General features: G+C 42.1%; 1 pseudogene across 1 annotated transcript; it reads right to left on the bottom strand.

The window, feature by feature from the left end:
- Positions 1 to 1,687: 1,687 nt before the first annotated feature.
- On the bottom strand, positions 1,688 to 22,413 carry LOC306933565 (hyaluronidase-2-like; annotated as a pseudogene). The gene is made up of 11 exons (XR_013792498.1): positions 21,968 to 22,413; positions 19,676 to 19,909; positions 14,015 to 14,074; positions 13,785 to 13,871; positions 13,208 to 13,369; positions 5,571 to 5,784; positions 4,476 to 4,601; positions 3,947 to 4,156; positions 3,478 to 3,620; positions 3,115 to 3,230; positions 1,688 to 3,010 (listed from the first exon to the last, which is right to left on the bottom strand). The product of XR_013792498.1 is annotated as a hyaluronidase-2-like (transcript).
- Positions 22,414 to 23,015: the final 602 nt, after the last annotated feature.

Raw genomic sequence — 23,015 nt, 5'->3', positions numbered from 1 at the left:
TTCCTGTGTGTGTGTGTGTGGGGGGGAAGGGGAGAATGTTTAGGCCTGTCACAAAAATGCAAAATGATATTATCCCATTTTGGGCGGGAACCCCTTTTGGTGTTTTAAACATTATGTTATAATTTAGCTATTGAAAAATAGCAGATCTACAAGCTCGTAGCGCGCCACCGAGTGGCGCGCTACGAGCTTGTAGATCTGCTATTTTTGAAAAATCATAATGTGGCGCAAATCTTTGAATATATATTCTTTCAAAGTGAATGTTTTTAACTCGGGTCTATGTGTGTACAAGGCCTCAGAAACGGACCTTTTTCATGTCTAAATGAGGCCAGTTTGTTGTGTTTCCTCCTCCTGACACATATAGCAGCAGCTTGTCATTGTTACAGAGACGCGCTGTGGTCTGGGTGTGAGAGACGGGAAGTCCATTCTTACGTCACCTGAGTTCCCCTCTCGCTTGCTGCAGAGAGAAGGGTTGAGGATGTGGCGAGCACTTGCTGCACTTCACTCTCATGTCTCACTGTCATCACGCTAAAACACGTTGGGTTCCTTTAATAGGTTTTTAAATCAGCCAAATGTGCTACAGTATATACTGTCCTGAACTGAATATAACACGGGGAAAACAACAATATGCTGTAAAACATTTCATATGAGATGTTTTGTCTAAAGAAAACTGACATATTTATGCACATGATGACAGTATCTGAACCAGAGTCGGCCTTAGAGCCTCTAATGGAGTTCTTGAAAAAGCATATACTGGACACGCATGTCCTCCCAGTTCAGCCTTTTAATACCAGACATAATGTATACATAATAGACACTGCCATGCTTAATTTTATGAGCACTGTTTGAGTTAATTTAGAAAAATGGAAGCTGCTGGCTATTTAGAGCAGGGGCTAATGAATTCTGGTTTACATAGAAGTCAGTCAATTGGCTTTGTGGGGAGAAACACCATCCCCCCCCCTGTTCCTGCCTATATATATATATACACAATCAACCCGCCTAAATATTACAATTTCTCATTTATATCTTTGTGAACCACAGTTGCTCTGTGCCCTGCACTCATAAAAAAAACGTCTTCCCTTTTCTGTCATTTAATATATAATTAATTGTAGTGTTCTTCTGGTGTTCTCAACTCAAAAGTCTTCAGAGCATGATCGGAACATGAACAAAAAAGGACCCAACAATATCAAATTAAGTCACTCACAAATGCATGTATACCACTTTAAATAACGTACAGAAGTCGAAGGAAACAAGCTTCCTCAGTGTTTCTGAGACATATAGGGGTGTGAAATCTGGTTTTAAAATGGCGAACACATGCACGTCACACTTAGTGTGTGAAGTGTGAACATGCTAGAATCTGTTAGGCTTTTTTTGGCTTATTAACCTATAAGCCAAAAATCACCAGGGTTTTATCTATATCTCTGATAGTAGGCTAATCATCACTTAGTCACTCACTATACTGTAGTTTTTTCACTATACATTATACAGTTTTTCTTCAGTAAAAGTCTCCCCGTCCCTCCACCTCTTAAATAAACAGAAAATACATGTTCGGGTGAGTTGCCATTTGTCAACCAATCAGGAGAGCGTAACAGCTTTTGCAGTTCCAATTTTGTCTCATTTCTTTGTGTCACCAATTCCACATACGTAGTTTAATCAGTAGAATTATTAAATAAAGAGTTGAATAATGCTCTTGTCAAGTGAAGTTTTATTAAAAGCTTTCATAGAAAAACAGGGTTAAAATACAGCTATATAATATTGCACCACTACTTTCTCTCTACAGCGGCTAGACCAAACAGGGTTAAAATACAGCTATATAATATTGCACCACTACTATCTCTCTACAGCGGCTAGACCAAACAGGGTTAAAATACAGCTATATAATATTGCACTACTATCTCTCTACAGCGGCTAGACCAAACAGGGTTAAAATACAGCTATATAATATTGCACCAGTACTTTCTCTCTACAGCGGCTAGACCAAACAGGGTTAAAATACAGCTATATAATATTGCACCACTACTTTCTCTCTACAGCGGCTAGACCAAACAGGGTTAAAATACAGCTATATAATATTGCACCACTACTTTCTCTCGGCTAGACCAAAATCAGCTTCATCAAAAATAGCAGCTCTAGAAGCTCATCACCTTGTGACGCGTTGTGAACTTGTAGATTTGCTATTTTTGAAGAATGTCTGACTATTTTCTCAGAACGTTCACATATTATGACTTTGACCTATTATGAGAATAATAATGCTATGGATTCACGTGGTTAAAGACTAACAATACGAATATAAGAAGATCAAAAAGATATGATATGAGCAAACAAGCAAAAACAAATGGCATATATAACAAAATAGAATGACATAATGTATCTTCACCTTATTGGGTCATTTTGATTTTTTTTTTAGCATATAATCTTTGGCCGCAGACCCCCATCTAAAGGTCTTTATGTCAGAGACCCCCAAGTTTTTTTAAAAGTCTAAATTATAATTACTTTGGAACTGCACCACTGGAACCACACCAATGACTCCTATATGGGGCCTCCCACCACACTTTGAGAACTTCTGCACTATCTTCACTGTGAAAATAGCTGGTCTACAAGCTCACAATGCATCGTGTTGTGACGCGATGTGGGCTTGTAGATCTACTATTTTCGCATAATGTTCATCCCCAGAATAGGGTCACTAGGGTTCAAGTTGTGAAAGCCAAATGAATAACATGCTAAAGCATCATAGTTGGTGGTTTGTGTTAAAGTGGTTATAGGTACAACATGTAGTACTTCAAGATGTTTTTTTTTTGTTTTAAAAATGTTCCACTACTAATTACTGCTGTAGCAGAAGAACACTGAACTGCAGTTTCATCAATGAAGTGAACACAAACATCACTTAGTCTCACAGATTGAGGGCCTTGTATCTGAACATCCCCCATTAAACCATGTTCCAGGGTCATTATAGTGATTGTAGACTGCACAGTAACTGTCTTCATCATTAGGAGGCCATCCACTCTGCCAGTACCTGCACAATAAACAATGTATTTATTTAACCACATCCACTCAGTCACTAGAATAAAGTGACTTTGATAGACTTTGATTACAATGAAAACATGTCAAATGTCTCACTCTGTTGTCAGTGGTGTTCCATCCACCCACGTCCAGCTGCCCTCAGTCCAGGTCAGACCAATCCATGATCTATAATACCCCCCAGTCCTGCTGCACCTCAATCCTCTGATGAATACCTGATTATTTGTACATGTTTGAATCATCATTAATTCTATTCAATACACTTCTTCACTATAATCATTGACGCACATATGGGCGCACGAGCGCACGCACGCACACACACACACACACACACACACAAACACACACACACACACACACACACACACACACACACACACACACACACACACACACACACACACACACACACACACACACACACACACACACACACACACACACACACACACACACACTAACCTGTTCTTCACTACTGTTAATGACCACCAGATCAGCTCCTTGACGCAGACATTCGTCTCTACCTTCCTGCCATGTTTTCCCTCTAGTAGTTCTGTAGTAACAGCTGCATCCAAACTTCGTCCATCCACTGGGACACGACTTGTCTACAAACATCAAACAGGAGATTTACTGATGGATTTTCAATGTACTGACAATCAATTCTAAACACATAGTTGTAATAATAATAGTAGTCAGAGATGTATAGTGGAGTGGAGGGTAGAACTATTCATATACTTTATCAATGGTGTTTTCTACTCCATACATTTACTCAATTACACGTTTCTGGTATTTTTACTTCATATAACAATATTTCAATATTGTGATAGGCCTACTTCTACTCCACTACTTCTCAGAGGCAAATATTGTAGTTAGTTTTGACTAGTTTTTACATTGATACTATGTATACAATGTATTTTGTATCTTCTCTCACCTGCTGGCTGCTGGATTACTTCACTTGGAAGCTGGTTCTTCTGCTTCAGGTTGTCATTGTCAGACTTTAGCAGTTTGTTCTCCTGTGTCAGGTTGCTGTTGAGGAACTTTAGACGGCTATTCTCCAGGGTCAGGGTATCGTTGTTGGACTTAAGCGTGTTATAATGATGCACCAGGGTGTCGTTGGTCATGTTGTTACTGGCTGAACGATCTGCAAGGACAGAAATGGACGATAAAGACAGTTGTTGCTACACTGTTCACTGAGGTTAAGCATCTGTGTGGAAATTTTGATTTGAGAAGAAGAAAAAACTCAATGTTGTTATTATTTACGTGCATTAAATTGTCAACACCAGTTTATTCATCATGCTTTTCAGATGCATCCAATAATACACACAAAAAGACACTCAAATTAAAAAGAAAAACAAAAGTTAATACTGTGGTGGCCTTAATACTTGTCGCATCTACAAAAATGTCAGGCAACAAACTCCCTGAGTGAGTGATGTGGTCGTTTAGTACCATGCAATACTCACAGTGTACAGCCTGGGCTATGTTCACACCCAGGAGTATAAGACACAGCATCCCCAGCAGACACCCAGCAACCACCATGAGAGGCCTTCTCCCTGTTTTAGAGCGCTGTCCTGAAACAGAAAGTACAGCTAGGTGTGCAGCGACAGAGACAGAGAGAGAGAGAGAGAGGGAGGGAGGGAGGGAGGGAGGGAGGGAGGGAGGGAGAGAGAGCGAATTAGAGTCTGAAAGCTCTGCTACACTATAACTGAACAGCTGTCTAAATCAGGGGTTCTCAACCCGTGGGTCGCGACCCCTAGGGGGGGGTCGCCAAATTATTATACAAAGCATTTGCGGGGGTCCCCAGACAAAAACGTTGAGAACCCCTGGTCTAAATCATCATTATAGTGAAGGATATGCACTTGTTACGTTTTGTGTTGTAAGAAATTCTGAATCAAATTCTGAATAATCTTTTATTGAAGGACAGACAGTTGCTACATGTATTTATTTTTATTTTTTTTACATTTTAAACATTTCAGAAAAATGTAAAAAGAAACACCGCTCATCGGCTGAAAAAACTTAAGAGAGGTGCTGGAGCCACAAAGGGAACCTGAGAAAAATAAAGGGAAGCTCCGCACACTCAGATCTGCGCACAATCAATGTATTTATTTAGCAAGCTTTCGGTCTACTGACCTTCTTCAGGCACCAGTAGACCGAAAGCTTGCTAAATAAATACATTTATTGTGCACAGATCTGAGTGTGCGGAGCTTCCCTTTATTTTTTTTACATTTCAAACATTTCAGAAAAATGTAAAAAGAACCACCGCTCATCGGCTGAAAAAACTTAAGTGAGGTGCTGGAGCCACAAAGGGAACATGAAAAATATAAAAAAAATAAAGGGAAGCTCCGCACACTCAGATCTGTGCACAATAAATGTATTTATTTAGCAAGCTTTCGGTCTACTGACCTTCTTCAGGCGCCTGAAGAAGGTCAGTAGACCGAAAGCTTGCTAAATAAATACATTTATTGTGCACAGATCTGAGTGTGCGGAGATTCCCTTTATTTTTTTTACATTTCAAACATTGAAATCAACTACTTGATCAACTACTTGATCAAACTCACCCTGAGTCTGTCTTCCTGCTGTGTTGTCCCTCACCATCATGTCCCCCTGTGGTCCAGGGACGAAGTCGTCCACACTCTGGTAGATGTCCACCACCATCTCTACACTGTCCTCAGCAGGGTCCCCTCTCTGTCCTCTGTCTCTATCTCTCTTTCTCACCTTCTTTGTCATGTCTGGCTCGGCATAAATATCTGTAGACATCTTGAAAAGTAACTGCTGTTGATTACAGATAATAACTATGTTGTATTTGCCGCTCCTGTATGTGTCATTGTCATATCAAAATCATTGCATGAACTATATAACCATAATTATACTGGCTTAGCAAAATGTGACCATGTCAGCCTGTGGCTGGTTTGGCACAATGCTTCAGCGTTAAGGATGTACAAAACCTAAATTCGCACGCACGCACGCACGCACGCACGCACGCACGCACGCACGCACGCACACACACACACACACACACACACACACACACACACACACACACACACACACACACACACACACACACACACACACACACACGTGTGATGACATATTGGCCATGCAGAGCACAGTGACCACAGTAGACAAAATAAGGACGTTTGAAAACTATTATGCAATATACAAACACACTTTTCAGCAAATTACACGAAATGTATATACCTTCACCATCACAACCTGTGTTGGGTCATTAAAATGTTTGACCTAATGTGAGTCCAGAGCACATGAAGTATATTAGTAGTAAAAATAAAACTTTTTTCAATCAATTTGAATGATTGATGATGATTAAAAGTCACATGTTATTATAAATGAATACATACAATAAATGCTGTCCTCTATGAATACATCTGAATAGATTAAACAAATAGGGGTGACTTGACACATCAAGCACATAATAGTGTGTCTCGTGAATCAACATTTTGATGTAGCCTATAGTGATGTGACAACATGTAGCCTACATTTAAAAAAAATAAAAAGACAAACCACATTTTAACATAAGGGGAAGAGATAAAGTGTTGGTCAAAGTCCCTCCCCCTAGCCCCCACACACACACACTCGCAAAAACACGCACGCACTCACAGAAACTCGCACGTACGCACGCACGCACGCACACACACACACACACGCACACACATGCATTGCAATGTATAGGCGCCACAGAGAGCCAACCTACATGACGCATGCACGTTGAGTGACAGTGCACACACTAGTTCTGCATCCAGAGCAACCAAACACTCCGCATAATGTGCTTAACTGAGGAGATATCAGCTCTTAAAGTATTAGGTTTTATCAGCCAAATTAAGGCATAGCCTACTGTATTACGGTACATTGTGATGATGCCTCTTCATAGAATTTGATTCTATGGGCCCTTTTTAGGTTAATCTAAAGTGGGCAGAAAGCCTGCCCACTTTTATAGACCCCATCAGTCAACAATATGACACCCATCTTATTTATGTATTGTTTATAATTGGGCCTACCTGTGAGCAGCAATATGACTGACCTGTACAGCACTTAATTGTTTACTATAATGGGTTAAACTATATATCTGATTGACATTTATACCACTTAAATGGTGTAAAAGATCAGTTTCTCCTGATAGGGTAAATGCAGATTACCGATCAGAGTGAATATGGAAAGGTCGATATGACCGATCACCGATTATCGGAGCATCTCTAAGAGCAACTGTATGTTTTAATTAGCCCACGGGGACACCTTGGTGTCGAGGAATCTGCTTACTGTCCCAGGTTAAAACATATAACAATTAAAATATTGCCTCCACACATCATACAAAATTACTCTGAACAGCGGTGTCTCGGCACAGATTTTGGGCGTTTTGAGAGCAACATATTGGCTCGGAACAAAGCATGGGAAGACGAGAGGAAACTGTGTTTTTCTCGTATATATATATATAAATATGATTAATATTCTGTTAATGCACCTGTGTAAATATGATCTTCCTGTAACTAAACAAATGATTTAGCTATCCTCTGTCTTGAGTGTATATTTTAAAGAATAAATAAATACATTTACATGAGCTGCAGAAGAAGAGGTTTTCTTTTCTTCTTTTTTTTGCAGTATTAGACGACTGGTGGCCGTTGCAAGCATCAGGAACGATACAAGTTGGAAATGTAGCCGTTATCAGTAGAGGTGCTCCGATCCCTGTGTGTGTGTGTGTGTGTGTGTGTGTGTGTGTGTGTGTGTGTGTGTGTGTGTGTGTGTGGGAAGAAGGTTAGAATGTTTAGGCCTGTCACAAAGATGCAAAACGATATGCTATATAATCTATCGCGCATTGCCAAGGTTTTATCGTGCATAACACTTACTTTGAAGAGCCAAATATCCGTAACCGGATGTTACAATGACAAAATGCTGCGTGTGGTGTCTTGACCGGTTGTTGTTCTCTCGGTCGGTGGTGGAAAAAACCCGACGGCGAGTATCACAGCGCCTGCTGTCGGCCGTTGAAAAACCTCACCAGAAACGACAATCATTGCGCCGATTTGGAGATACAGGGCTTTGAAAGCAGCACATAGAGTGCAAGTGGATGCGCGTGCATCTTCAAAATGGCCGCAGCCACTGTCCCTCTTTGACTGTTATGCTAACGAGCGGCAGCTAACGATACGACCGGATCAAAACATGGATTAAAGAATATTATAAACCCTGGAAAACGTAGGCTACGGTTCTGGCAGGCTAGACGATTAATTTAATCCTACGGTTACTACGGTTCTGGCGGGCTAGACGATTAATTTAATCCTACGGTTACTACGGTTCTGGCGGGCTGCGTGTTAAATGGTATAAAACAGTCGTTCCCAAACCTTTTCATGTCTAGGACCCCCAAATTGACATTTATTAGCCCGCAGACCCCCATTAATACATGCCAGCGACCCCCATAAGAGATTTTTACCGCTCTAGCAGTGATTCTCAACCTGTTTAATGTCAAGGACCCCCCAGTTTGACATGCATTAGTCTACGGACCCCCCATTTAATGGCATTTCTATCTCTGGGACCCCAATTTATATTGTAAAATCAATGTTAATTTAACTCTGAGAGTGTACAAAATGGAACCAAATGGACCCGTTAGAGTCCATTTGGTTCCATTTGTACACTCTCAGAGTTACAGACCCACAAGGGTCCATTTGGTTCCAAACTATCATTTAGCTGGGGACCCCCTGGAACTCCCTCAAGGACCCCCTGGGGGTCCCCGGACCCCACTTTGGGAACCACAGGTATAAAAGGTGTGTTTCTCCAGATTGGGTAAATTGCCGATCTCCGATCGAGTCATTTGGAGTGAAACTCCATCGATCACGGATCGGTGGCCGAGCGATCGGAGCACCCTCTAGTGGTCATAGTAACCGCTGAGGATAAGTGAACTACAGACATACAGACAGACATAAGATAAGTGAACTACAGACATACAGACAGACAGACATAAGATAAGTGAACTACAGACATACACAGACAGACAGACAGACATAAGATAAGTGAACTACAGACATACACAGACAGACATAAGATAAGTGAACTACAGATATACATACAGACATAAGATAAGTGAACTACAGACATACAGACAGACATAAGATAAGTGAACTACAGACATACAGACAGACATAAGATAAGTGAACTACAGACATACAGACAGACATAAGATAAGTGAACTACAGACATACACAGACAGGCATAAATGTCATGTTTATAGTAAGATATATATTTTTTGAAGTATCACTGGAAATGAAAAGAAACATTCAAAAGCAATTTTGAACAAAACTTTTCGTTGAACAGAAATCCAAACTTCCTTGAGGATTTGTGCATACTGTACAGTACTGCATTTGTAATAAGTAACACAAAATAAATCTCACTGTGATAGTTTATCGAACACCAGTTACACGCCAGCGTTGAATTGTCCACAGTGTAGTAAAGGCGCAGCCAGGCAGAGGTTGAATAGGTTTCCATCTTTATTCTTGTGTTTCTTTTTGCTGTGTTTGGTCCCAGTATTACAATAACCAGTAGCAGAATATAACTATTGGGGGAGAACTGAGATTGATGATAATTTGTCACCATGCTTGGAATATCTCATTTGACTATTACGGCAACACCCGCTTTTATGTCGTTTCAAATGTTAAGAGGACGTTAATAGGATCAGGGCATTAACCCATTTTGGGCGGGAACCCCTTTTGGTGTTTTAAAGCATTATTATGTTATTATATTTCAATAGCTTTAGCTATTGAAAAATAGCAGATCTACAAGCTCTTGTAGGTTTGCTATTTAAAAAAATCGTGAAAATGTGCCTCAAATCTTTGAATATATATTATTACAGAGTGAACATTTTAACTCAAATCTTTGCTTCTGGGGAGGTCCCTGGAACAACATATTTTCAGATGGGGGGGTGGAGGCACATTACATATATTTTTTAGGGTCCTTGACATGAAATATTGAGCACCACTGATACAGAAACATTTTTTTTAATTTCGATGTCAGGCCTAAATGGGTTAAGATCTTGTACCGCAGCCAAAAGGTACTTCAATGGAACGGAAAATGAAATTTTGCCACGACACATGGCCACGCCTCTCTTCCTCCTTTAGCTCGGATTGGACCAGATTGGATCAGGCATAACTAAGCAGCCGCATAAGGAATAGTACAATACAGGGTTGGAACACGAGTGTTTGTACCATACGGTATACATACAGTAGCGTCTCAATAATAAATGTCTCCTATAGATAAGGCCTTGAGTGTTGCCATGCCAGATGCACCTTCCTTCTCCAGCGTATTATATAGCAAGCAGCAGCAGCAACAGATAGCATTCGAGGATTGGGTTAATGACGAGATGTTTCTAGCATATGGTCCTTGGGAAAAGCACTGGGCTTATGGGGCTTATGATGCTGCAGGCATGTCTCTTCCCCTTTAACTCGGCCTTAAGCCATTTTGGACGGGAACCCCATTTTGGTGTTAGCATTATGCTATGCTTTAGCTATTGAAAAATAGCAGATCTACAAGCTCATAGCGTGCCACCGAGTGGCGCGCTACGAGCTTGTAGGTCTGCTATTTTTGAAAAATCGAAGAACCACTGACATAGAAACATAGCTTTTTCTGAAAACTGTCAGGATGTAGAAGACATTTTTACAATCTGATCTCGGGTCAAAATGGGTTAAGCTCAAATGTAAAGGGGTCTACAGTATACACATGCCGCCATGCCACACTGTACAGTACAGCAACGGAACATCCAGGAAGGATCATCACATTTCAAATGGTGCTTTGGTGCTTCTAATGAAGGTCACAAGCTTGCCATTTTAGCCATACCTCCCTTCCCATTAATATTAATGTTAGTTCTTTACAGGCCATATATAGGACGGTATCTGGGATACAGAATACTGTTCAATATTCCAAAAGGTACATCCGTTGAGGAAATGAAATGAAATGAAATGAAATGAAATGAAATCTATATTTACCCAGGGTATCTGGGCTAAGCTCAAGAACTTGTTTCCAGCCAGGCCCTGCTCATAGAACACATTTCATCGTAGTGGTTCAATGCCTTGTTCAAGGGCACTTCAGCGGTGGTAATTTTTAACCGTGTCGGACGGCTGATTCGAACTAGGAACCTTCCGGTATCAAGACCGCGCCGCTATCCGTTCGGCCACCGCTGCCAGGAGCCTGGAGCTTGCCATGCCAGGCATGTTTCCTTTGGTCTATAGCAGGGGTGCCCAAAAGGTAGATTGTGATCTACCAGTAGATCACAAAGGCTGTGCAGGTAGACCACATGACATGGTCCTGAAGATATATTGAAATATATCAGCAACTTGAATTAAGGTGACTTGACTGACATCTAGAAGGGCCTGTCAACTCACACCCATAATGAAATACTTTGTGTTCAAGATTGTTGTGCACAAACATCAGTAGCATTACAAAGTTATACAAAAATTACCCTACCAATTCCATGTTTCCCTCCATTTCCCATTCCACACCACTATTCCAAAGCCCCCTCAGGTACATTTTTAAACACATTTCAGCAATGGGATCATCGTTTTTTGGGTGGGTAGATCTTGTTTGAACTGGTCATTTTGCTCCACCAGAGAGCTCCAGACTTCCCTCTCCAGAGCAACATTATAGTGACTTCCTCCTGGGGGATCCCGAGGCGTTCCAAGGCAGCCGATTCCACTGGTATCACCCCATATAATCGGCGAAATCATCTGTTATCAGCACGTTTGAATGGGGCCAGAATGTCCATACTGGCATCCTCACCACATAGCCTGGTCAAGGTTTCCCCCTGGTGGACGTTTCATTTTGGTGCATGATGGAACTAGGAGCTACTAATATATACTATTCTCTGTCTATCAGGACGTAACTCGAACGGCGCTGAGTCGGGTCTGGTGGCCTTCGCAACGCTCGGCACGGCGACTCGCTCGGCGCGCCTCCGTCAGGACATCAGTGATAATGACAATGCTACAATCGCAGATAATGACATACTGAACAGTGAGGATGCCAGTATGGACATTCTGGCCCCATTCAAACGTGCTGATAACGGATGATTTCGCCGATTATATGGGGTGATACCAGTCGAATGGGGTGTCCAAGGCCAGTGAGTCGATGTGTTTCCTCCAACTGCTCCTTGGTCTGCCCCGGGGTCTCCTCCCAGTGGGACGTGCACCGAGGAGCTCCCTAGGGAGATGCCCGAGAGGCATCCTAACCAGATGCCCAAACCACCTAAGCTGGCTCCTTTCCAGGCGAAGAAGCAGCGACTCTACTCCGAGTCTCTCTCGCGTGACTGAACTTCTCACCCTATCTCTGAGGGAGATGCCAGCCACCCGTCGAAGAAAACTCATTTTGGCCGCTTGTATTCGCGACCTTATTCTTTCGGTCATGACCCACACTTCATGACCATAGGTGAGAGTAGGAACGAAGATTGCTCGGTAGACAGAGAGCTTTGCCTTCTGGCTCAACTCTTTTTTCGTCAGTTACTTATACATAAATCTTATTTTTACATAGATTTTTTACACAATTGTGTTATTTTTTATACACTTTTATAAAATAATATAATTACTCTGGGGATGGCTTACAGCAGTAGTTTTCAACCAGTGGTCCGGGGACCACCAGTGGTCCTTGAGAGGGTTCCAGGTGGTCCCCAGCTAAATGATGGAGAGTTATAACCAAATGGACCCTGGAGCGTAAATGGACCCTGAGAGCGTTAAATCATTTTCATTTTACGCTCTCGAGAGTTACATTATTGTTAAACATCTGCATTAGTTTACAAGAAGTCTACACAATTCGAGAATGTAGAATAATTGTTATTTCCATCAACGTTTGCCTGTTATCTCTCCTAATGGTACCAACATCAATACAGCATGGATTAGTGGACAAAATATTATATTATACGACGAAATATTCGTTCTTTTTGGGTCCGAGAGGCTAAATGTCATCAAATGGTGGTCCCCGTGGATCAAATCCCGAATAAATAATGGGCCTTGATAGATATGAAAATGGTTCCACTGGCCTGGGCTCAGCGGTCCAGGCACCTTGGCTGGCAAACCAGTGTGCCGCGGGTTTGACTCCCGATCCCGACGGCCTTTACTGCACGTCTTCCCCCCATCTCTCTCCCCATTTCCTGTCAGCCTACTGTCTGTCCCTTTTATAAAATAAAGGCGAAAGCCACAAAAAAACACTGGCTTACAGAATCCAGGTGGAGGTAGGCGGAGCTGTCGGGGTTCAGTCGGACACATCGGCCGCGGCCCTCGCACAGTGAGCTGGAGCAGAGACGGGCTGCGGTGGTGACGTTGAGGGAGTATGGCCCCAGGACCTGGCGGACAAACTGGGCCAGGTCCGAACACTCTCTCTGTTGAATGGACAGTGACACACACACACACACACACACACACACACACACACACACAAACGCACACACACACACACACAGAGAGGTGAAATTGTGACTAGCGATAAACAGGTGCATTATTTATATGAGAACATTCCCTCGGTTCATTTGCAAAAAAAATGCCTGTCAACCGTCGACCGTGAAATTGGAATAAAAAATAAAAAAAGCACTGAACTACGGCGGGTAACAATTTTAGCAGTATGCACGACATGTGTAAAAATGAATACCATAAATAATTCATAAGAGGAGCGCCATGCACGTATACGGAGGGAAATGGAACGGATCAAAGGGAAACGGAAAGGGAGATAAGTGTGTCTCCGTGGGGCTGAGAGTCGAGACTGAGACATCACGCTGTCATCACACTAGCATTGTTTACCTCGGTCTTTGTTTCGTCCTTCTCCCAGATGACGACTCCTGCTGCTCCCATGGCAGCGCTCTCTCCTATGGTGTTTACAAGGTCAGCCTGCAGAAAACACGCACACACGCGCACACACACACACACACGCATGCACACAACAGAGTCGGGGCCCTATTAAGCAAGTGGAATCTAATTACATATAATTTTACAGTTTTTAAGACGTGGGGGCGGGTGCAATGTCATATTACAATTATGGGCGCAGGTGAGAAGCGCTTTCGACACCCCGTGGTGTGAGCAAAACGGCCTTGAATTAGTCATGGGAGTGTTTCAGGGAGTTTTGAGGCTTACCCAATGAACATGTCCGTACTATTCTCTTTACGACACCAGCTGATGTACTCATGGAATGCGCCCTTTTCGGCAAGTGGTATTACATTTCTGCAGACTGGCACCATAGACATGACATGACTTTGTCACATTTGGGTTAATTATTCATATTGCACTGCATGCTGTCACCTTTATGCCTCAAAAGAACAGATCCACAAGCTGTCACAGCCATGATGTGCATAGCTTGTAGGCCTATGTCTCTATTTTGTTAAGTAACTTGCAGTTTTCATTGGAAAGTCATTACAGCGGCGCAGCCATATGCTAAGGGAGGGAGATATACGCACATCATCACTTAATTTGTTTCTGTTCTAAGCATGAAAAACAGCTGTAAAAATCTTGATTCTAGTTCATTTGATTCATAAATGAATAACTAAGCCTTTGAAATGGCACCTACCTATACCTTTCAGATCGGAATGGAACTGCGAGTAGATACGCAGCATTGGCTGGCAAATTGGCAATCCATGCGTAATGTTCCCAGAATCGTCTAACCCCCGAACATACAAGTTCGTTTGATATTGTTTAATTCGATATAAATAGAACCATGTACCATACAGCGAATGAAAGCAAGATTCCTAAGGAATATGGGGATTTTTACATTTTAAAAAACGGTTGAGAAATGAGAGAACCATGAGTGTTTATAATATCAAATATTATAAGAATAATATGAAAGACAAACGGGCTGTGAAGAGCTCAGCTCACCATCCCGACAAGGAGGAAATATAGCCTATAGTGCATGCACGTATATGCACTGACTGTTGCACACACGCTCTTTATTTGTTTCTATTGAAAAACACCAGTAAAATAACGTTTATTTTATTTTATTTCATTCGGGTCACGACGAAGGAATGAGTTTAAATGCCATACGTGCGCCATGCGTATTGCTGCGGCCCCAATGTTATGGTCTTCGCTCGTAGCATTTTATTGAAGAAGAATTGAGTCGGGTGTGATACAGCGTGTGAAAGCTAACTTCCCAGTGATTATGGAGATGTTTTAATTTTTTTAAAAGGTTGAGAAATGAGCGATATATGACCCTTTACAATCTCAACGTTTGAACGTTTGAACAGAAAGCTCGTCTCCTGCTGTTGCCATGTCTCATAGAAACAAGTAAATAGGTCTATAAACATACTCCCTAAAGAATCGCATATAACAGGGGTCTGCAACCTATTTTAAATGAAGTGCCATGTTTTTATTTTCTAGATAGTGAGTCTGCCATATCAAGATTAATTTTAATGACACCACATTCAAATTTCCAGCATATTTTGATTGTCCACAAATAAATAATGAATAAAGTTCTTCCTTCTTTTTACATATTTTCTTGCACATTGTTATAATGATCATTATAAATATATATCCCCCTGCAGTCAGAGTTCATAGTTTTAATGAATGAATGTGATGCATTGTGAGCTGGTAGATCTGCTATTTTCAAAAGTAATCTTTGAAAAAAGTGACAATTGTGGAATATTTTTGAAAAATGTTATTGAAACATTTAAAAACACAAATCTGTCATGGGGGTCACTGGCTTAGTTGGGCAAATGCATTCATCTGGGGGTCCTTGACATGGGAATGTCGCTGTGTGAGGATCACTGGTTTAAACAACATTAGGAGAAAAGCCCAAATAAGCACTTTAGAAACAAGAAAAGCAACCACAACTACCAATATTTACAAGCAACTTTGCAGAAAAAGAAGCCGCTTATAATAAAACAGCAAACAGACATGGCAACACTCCAGCAGCACTCCAGAGCCACTCAAGTGTAAAATCAAACAGTGCTTTTTGCTTTTAAGACGTGGTCAGACCCAGGCGGAATCGGTATGCGCTGAGTGTTTTTAGGTCAAGGGGCTTAATAGCAAATTAGCGCAAAGCGAAAATAATTAACATATGGACACTCCCCCAATGCTAAATTATGCAGGAACGTGGTATTCCATATGAGTGAGCGCTCACCACGGCTTCCATAATACGAAAAGGCGCAGAGCGAGGGCGAAATCTGTATTACCGCATGGGTTTTTCGTCTTGCTTAATAGGGCCCTCAGGGCCCTATTATGCGTGTCTTAAGTACCAGGTCTTATGACTTAACTTAAGACCTGGAGGCGTGGTCAATGCTGTTTGGCCACTCAGAATAGCCAAATGGCATTGACCACGCCTCCAGGTCTTAAGTTAAGTAATAAGACCTGGTACTTAAGACATGCATAATAGGGCCCTCAGGGCCCTATTAAGCAAGTGGAATCTAATTACATCTAATTTTACAGTTTTTAAGACGTGGGGGCGGGTGCAATGTCATATTACAATTATGGGCCAGGTAAGAAGCGCTTTCGACACCCCGTGGTGTGAGCAAAACGGCCTTGAATTAGTCATGGGAGTGTTTAAGGGAGTTTTGAGGCTTACCCAATGAACATGTCCGTACTATTCTCTTTACGACACCAGCTGATGATGCGCCCTTTTCGGCAAGTGGTATTACATTTCTGCAGACTGGCACCATAGACATGACATGACTTTGTCACATTTGGGTTAATTATTCATATTGCACTGCATGCTGTCACCTTTATGCCTCCAAAGAACAGATCCACAAGCTGTCACAGCCATGATGTGCATAGCTTGTAGGCCTATGTCTCTATTTTGTTAAGTAACTTGCAGTTTTCATTGGAAAGTCATTACAGCGGCGCAGCCATATGCTAAGGGAGGGAGATATACGCACATCGTCACTTAATTTGTTTCTGTTCTAAGCATGAAAAACAGCTGTAAAAATCTTTATTCTAGTTCATTTGATTCATAAATGAATAACTAAGACTTTGAAATGGCACCTACCTATACCTTTCAGATCGGAATGGAACTGCGAGTAGATACGCAGCATTGGCTGGCAAATTGGCAATCCATGCGTAATGTTCCCAGAATCGTCTAACCCCCGAACATACAAGTTCGTTTGATATTGTTTAATTCGATAAAAATAGAACCATGTACCATACAGCGAATGAAAGCAAGATTCCTAAGGAATATGGGGATTTTTACATTTTAAAAAACGGTTGAGAAATGAGAGAACCATGAGTGTTTATAATATCAAATATTATAAGAATAATATGAAAGACAAACGGGCTGTGAAGAGCTCAGCTCACCATCCCGACAAGGAGGAAATATAGCCTATAGTGCAAGCACGTATATGCACTGACTGTTGCACACACGCTCTTTATTTGTTTCTATTGAAAAACACCAGTAAAATAACGTTTATTTTATTTTATTTCATTCGAGTCACGACGAAGGAATGAGTTGAAATGCCATACGTGCGCCATGCGTATTGCTGCGGCCCCAATGTTATGGTCTTCGCTCGTAGCATATTATTGAAGAAGAATTAATTGAGTCGGGTGTGATACAGCGTATGAAAGCAAACCTCCCAATGAGTATGGAGATGTTTTAATTTCTAAAAAAGGTTGAGAAATGAGCGATATATGACCCTTTATAATCTCAACGAGAAAGCCAGAAAACTCGCTGTTGCCATGTGTCATAGAAACAAGTAAATAGGTCTATAAACATACTCCCAAAAGAATCGCATATAACAGGGGTCTACAACCTATTTTAAATGAAGTGCCATGTTTTTATTTTCTAGATAGTGAGTCTGCCATATCAAGATTCCTTTTAATGACACCACATTAAAATTTCCAGCATATTTTGATTGTCCACAAATATAAAGTTCTTCCTTCTTTTTACATATTTTCTTGCACATTGTTAGAATGATCATTATAAATATATATCCCCCTGCAGTCAGAGTTCATTGTTTTAATGAATGAATGTGATGCATTGTGAGCTGGTAGATCTGCTATTTTCAAAAGTAATCTTTGAAAAAAGTGACAATTGTGGAATATTTTTGAAAAATGTTATTGAAACATTTAAAAACACAAATCTGTCATGGGGGTCACTGGCTTAGTTGGGCAAATGCATTAATCTGGGGGTCCTTGACATGGGAATGTCGCTGTGTGAGGATCACTGGTTTAAACAACATTAGGAGAAAAGCCCAAATAAGCACTTTAGAAACAAGAAAAGCAACCACAACTACCAATATTTACAAGCATCTTTGCAGAAAAAGAAGCCGCTTATAATAAACAGACATGGCAACACTCCAGCAGCACTCCAGAGCCGCTCAAGTGTAAAATGAAACAGTGCTTTTTGCTTTTAAGACGTGGTCAGACCCAGGCGGAATCGGTATGCGCTGAGTGTTTTTAGGTCAAGGGGCTTAATAGCAAATTAGCGCAAAGCGAAAATAATTAACATATGGACACTCCCCCAATGCTAAATTATGCAGGAACGTGGTATTCCATATGAGTGAGCGCTCACCACGGCTTCCATAATACGAAAAGGCGCAGAGCGAGGGCGAAATCTGTATTACCGCATGGGTTTTTCGTCTTGCTTAATAGGGCTCCAGGTGTTATTTTGTGCAAAAGTGCATAATTGGCTATTTCCCCTAATATAAGCCCTCAATGGAGGTTGGGTTTTTGTGCTAATTTGCTTATTTCCATCGAAATAAGTAGTAAAGTGTGCCACTTGGATTCTATTTACATTATGAAGAGAGGCTATATACAAAAAATCACACCCGTGTGAACTGAGTGGTGTAAGGTTTTATATAGCATGATCAGCTGTGGTCTGACGTAATGTCTGATGTGAGGTATTATATAAGGTAAGGTATTATATAGCCTGATCAGCTCTGATCTGACGTAATGAAATCACACCCGGATGTGATTTCACAACTGGCTCTTTTTGTGCAGAGAAAATGACCACGGTTGCTACGGTCATCCAGTTCACCCGGGTGTGATTTAATTACGTCAGAAATTATTTTGAACATAGCAACCATGGTCATTTTTTTATGCACACAAAAGCCAGTTGTAGGAGTGGTTTACACCACTCAAAAATAAGCGAATTAGCACAACACCCCAATGCCCCATTCGATTCAATGCAATTCAATGCAATCCATTGAGGGCTTATATTAGGGGAAATAGCCAATAATGCACTTTTGCACAAAACACCTGGATCTCTTTGGTGGGGAGGTAACAACTACAAATAAAGGTAAGAAAGCCTTCTAGCATGGAATTCTCCTTTAACAGAGCCATTGAAAAATAATAGTAATAATTTCAGAATGCAGTGGTGCCGTTGCCATTCAGGGTGAAAGGCCCTTTTAGACCTGTTCTATCTATCACTGTTTTTTAACCCATTTAGGCCGGACGTCGAATTTTAAAGTGGTGCTCAATATTTCATGTCAAGGACCCCAAACATTATATGTAATATGCCGCCGACCCCCATCTGAAAATATGTTGTTCCATGGGACAAAGATTTGAGTTAAAAACTGAAACTCTGAAAGAATATATATTCAAAGACTTGAGGCACATTTTCACGATTTTTCAAAAATAGCAGACCTACAAGCTCGTAGCTTGTAGATCTGCTATTTTTCAATAGCCAAAGCACAACATAATGCTTAAAACACCAAACAGGGTTCCCCGCCCAAAATGGATTAATTAAAGAACTCAACATTTCCCACATATTCAGATACCTGCAGCTTCTCCAGTGTGAGGAGGGGGTAGAGGGCAGAGGAGCGCTTCCATAGCCACAGCAGCTGGTCGTTAAGGGCCACCTCCGTGGCGGGGCAGCGGGTGTAATTGGCTGATGAGTCAGTGCTGTAACAGCTGGGATACGGGGAGACGCCCCACAGTGCCTTGGGCCGCAACCGCCTCACCTCCCGCAGGGTCTCCGTCAGGATGGACCTGGCCGCCGCCTCAAAGTCCACCTGGGATGACATCATCAACATCAGACAAAGATCTCCCTCCGGCCATTTTTGAAACTAGCTCCTCACCACTCACCCTACACACTTTCACTCGGTTTGAGCATAGATATATAAATAATAGAGACGCAATGCAATGCAAGTGGATGGGAGGGGAATTCCGGTGCCGTCTCTATTATTAATATATCTATGCTCAAACCAAGTGGAAGTGTGTAGGGCGAGTGGCGAGGAGCTAGTTTCAAAAAGGGGGTCCCTGTTCCCTCTCGTCCTCTATTCCAGTGGTTCCCAAACTTTTTCATGTCAAATTGATGCTTATTAGCCCATGGACCACGGACCCCCATTTGAAAAGGTATGCCAGGGACCCCTGGCATACCTAAAAACCCCTGGCATACCTAAAAACCCTTGGCATACCTGAAAACCCCTGGCATACCTAAAAACCCCTGGCATACCTGAAAACCCCTGGCATACCTAAAAACCCCTGGCATACCTGAAAACCCCTGGCATACCTAAAAACCCCTGGCATACCTGAAAACCCCTGGCATACCTAAAAACCCCTGGCATACCTGAAAACCCCTGGCATACCTGAAAACCCCTGGCATACCTGAAAACCCCTGGCATACCTAAAAACCCCTGGCATACCTAAAAACCCCTGGCATACCTAAAAACCCCTGGCATACCTGAAAACCCCTGGCATACCTAAAAACCCCTGGCATACCTAAAAACCCCTGGCATACCTAAAAACCCCTGGCATACCTGAAAACCCCTGGCATACCTGAAAACCCCTGGCATACCTAAAAACCCCTGGCATACCTAAAAACCCCTGGCATACCTGAAAACCCCTGGCATACCTAAAAACCCCTGGCATACCTGAAAACCCCTGGCATACCTAAAAAAAAAACCTGGCATACCTAAAAAAAAAACCCTGGCATATCTAAAAAAAAAACCCTGGCATATCTAAAAAAAAACCTGGCATATCTAAAAAAGAGAAGATTTTTACGGCTCTACTGTAGCAGTGATTCTCAACCCGTTTTAATATCAAGGACCCCCAGTTTGACATGCATATTAGTCCACAGACCCCCTTTTAATGGCATTTCTATCTCTGGGACCCCAATTTATATTGTAAAATCAATGTTAATTCAGAGTTAAATTAACCCTAACGGGTCCGTTTGGTTCCATTTGTACACTCTCTAAGAGTTACAGACCCATAAGTGGTCCATTTGGTTCGAAACTATCATTTAGCTGCTGTCCCCCTGGCTGGAACTCCCTCAAGGACCCCTGGGGGTCCCCGGACCCCACTTTGTGGAACCACTGCTCTATTCCTGCCATTCATTCCTCTACTCCACTTATACCCTTTCCTCCTTTGGCTCTTCGTAACGTTTTTTTTATTGATTGATATGTTTATTGACAATGTTTACATGTACAGAAAAATGCACATAGTTATACATCACTATCAAAAGGATAAATGCAAGAAAGCCAACGGCTTATTTCCATTGCAGTCCCTTAGATAAAAATGAAACGCAACAATGAATGTGTATGAGTGTATGTCTGTCCATGTGAGTGTTTTAGGATTGTGTTATATCATAATTATTATTATTTATTCTCCTGTTTCATTCCTCCTCCTCTCTGCGTATACATTTCTCTATACCTCCTTTCCATTTCTCCGGTCTTCCTCGTTCCCTCCCCATCTCCTCCCAGTTGCCTTTTCATTTCATTGTTATACCCTTTCCTCCAACTATACCCCTCCACTCCATGCAGTGTTGTTTATGGCAGCAAATTTCTATTTTAGTTTTAGTCATAGTCTTTTGAATAGTTTACATTTAGTTTTAGTCACATTTTAGTCACCTGGAATGTTTTAATACATTTAGTCTTAGTTTTAGTCATCGTAGCTTAGTTTTAATTTAGTTTCCATTTAGTTTTCGTCAGTGAAAAAGGTTGTCGACGAACATTTTTCGTCTTAGTTTTAGTCGACGAAAACAACACTGCTCCACTCTCCCCTTTCACCGCCTTTATTTCTCCACCTCATTACTCAACCCCTCTGTTCCCTAATTCTATACCCCTCCATACCTGTGACCATTTCTCCACTTCTTCGGGTGTCCAGTCAGGGAAGAAGGCCTTCAGCATGGCCCGGGAGGCCTCCGAGTACAGGCTTTCTTCTCTCTGTTCCTCGCCCACTGGGGAGCCCACTCCGCCCAGCGCAGCACCGCCAGCCCCAGGTACCTCGGGGCAGGCAAGGCCGCCACTATGTCCTCCCCGGTCTTCTGGAGGTGGTTGTCCAGTCTCGTGTGCTGCGGGAGACCCCTGTTGACCGCCGTGTCCCGGTCGACAAAATACGGGTAGTTGCCCAGCGTGTCCTCGTAGAAGACGGCCACCCGGCCCTCCCGTTCCATCCCGAAGGTCCTGGGGTCCGGTCGTCCGACGCAGGAAGAGTCGGGGACGCCCCAGAAGACGATGAAAGGCTGGCCGGAGAGCAGAGGGACTCGCGCCGGCTTGGGAGGTCCGGCCATGCTTGGATGGGGGGAGCTGGACAAAAGCACGAGGAGGAAGAAGAAGGACCAAGCGGGAAGGAAAAGCACCGTAAGGCTTTTTGGGTAGTATGAAGAGCTCAGTTCTGCAGCTGGACTTGGCTTTGGATTTAATCCTGCCTCTGTCCACGCCATTGAAGCATCTGCCCGCCTGTTTCTTACTCCTTCAGGCCTTCACAGCGTTCACAGATCATGTTCCTGGACGAATGGACAGAGGAAAGTGGAGGTGAAGGGTGGAGACACAGAGGAACATATTGATAGTTATTTTATCTTACAATAATAATGACCTGAGGACGATTCTAAAAAAAAAAGTCTTCTAAAATCATGACAGTTTTCTGAAAAACCTATGTTTCTATGTCAGTGGTGCTCCTCAAACAATTTCATGTCAAGAACCCATATAATTATATGCATTTGGACCCCATCTGAAAATATGTTGTTCCCCAGGGACACCCCAGACGTAAAGATATGAGTTAAAAACGTTCTCTCTGAAAGAATATATAGTCAAAGATTTGCTACACATGTTCACGATTTTTCAATAATAGCAGATCTACAAGCTCTGCGGCACTGCGCTATGAGCTTGTAGATCTGCT

This window comes from Electrona antarctica (assembly GCF_951216825.1).
Source record: "Electrona antarctica genome assembly, chromosome: 2".
NCBI lineage: Eukaryota > Metazoa > Chordata > Actinopteri > Myctophiformes > Myctophidae > Electrona > Electrona antarctica.
Note: the sequence above shows the minus strand (reverse complement) of the source record. Positions and strands in the feature narration are given on the sequence as shown.